At 59.7% G+C, this 1,186-nt stretch overlaps 1 protein-coding gene across 1 annotated transcript in view; it reads right to left on the bottom strand.

Annotated features, from left to right (window-relative positions):
- The window catches only part of DYNC1H1 (dynein cytoplasmic 1 heavy chain 1), a 58,023-nt gene that overhangs the window by 29,983 nt on the left and 26,854 nt on the right, over nucleotides 1–1,186 (bottom strand). The gene's annotated exons all lie outside the window — the stretch shown is intronic.

The raw sequence follows: 1,186 nt of genomic DNA, 5'->3' as shown, positions 1-1,186 counted from the left end.
AGGTGTGAGTGCCGCAGGTGTGAGTGCTGCAGGTGTGAGTGCCGCAGGTGTGAGTGAAAGCGTGAGAAAGGCAGGGGGAGCACCGCGCAGTGCAGCCCTTGTTGTGCGAGGTGACTTGGGAGGTGGAGGGAGTGTGGGGACAGCTCTGGGAGGGGCACTCATGTCAGCAAAAGTGGTCACAGCTTTTTGCCCAGCGCAACACACACACGCGCACACACACACACACACTTCACACACACACACACACGCACGCGCGCACGCACTTCACATACACGTGTACCCCCGCCCCCCAATCCTGAGGCGTAAGCGTCCTTCAGTCGGTCACCAAAGAGAAGAACTAAGTCCCATTCTCCTGAGTCGGCGTCAACACAGGGTCATGATTTATCTACTTCCTTTGATCTCAGTAACTTTCAAGAGACTATAAAAACTCAGCTTTCTCCAAAACTGACAAACAACGGAGAGGCTAGCCCAGCTCGTCCTCCAGCACGGAGCAACGAGCACGGTCCAGGAGCAGTCGGGAGGGGACAGGGCACCTGCAGTCACTGGGGGAAGACTACGCCACAAGGGTTACTTGTGGAAAACCCACAAGCCCTTCACACCCCTATAACCCCACGCCTGTTCCTTCCCAGACCTGCTGTGTGTCCTGAATGGAAGTCAGTGGCAAGTCCTGACGGCACCATGTGGGGACACTGACTGTGTCCCCACTTGAACCTGCACCTCGAGCTCCAATCATCGCATGACCTGCCAGCTCCCTCCCTGCAGGCCTGCAGTGTCACCTGCGTGGACCTGACAGCCCTCAGCCTCCTCCTGCCTCAGGTACACCTCGCCGTGGGACTCCATGCTTCCTGCTCACACAGACACGGGGCGTCTGTCTCGTCCACTGCTGTGTCCCCATGGCTAGAGCATGGCCAGCCCCCAGCAAACACTGGGGTCAATGCTGGGAGGGAGGCGGCAGAGTGTGTGCCCAGCAAAGGGTGACAGCTCCCAGGACAGAGGGGGCTGCAGATGTGAGGCTTGGTCTGTGTCTATGAGGAGCACGCCTGTGCAGGTGCAGAATGTAAGAACCACACCCGTCGCCACTGTGTCAATTCCGGCTGCCCTGTGGGACGGAGTGCGGCTGCCCTGTGGGACGGAGTGCGGCTGCCCTGTGGGACGGAGTGCGGCTGCCCTGTGGGACGGAGTGCGG

Source organism: Echinops telfairi, unplaced genomic scaffold (assembly GCF_000313985.2).
Source record: "Echinops telfairi isolate 266 unplaced genomic scaffold, ASM31398v2 ScPeMD7_18;HRSCAF=68, whole genome shotgun sequence".
Classification (NCBI taxonomy): Eukaryota; Metazoa; Chordata; class Mammalia; order Afrosoricida; family Tenrecidae; genus Echinops; species Echinops telfairi.
Note: the sequence above shows the minus strand (reverse complement) of the source record. Positions and strands in the feature narration are given on the sequence as shown.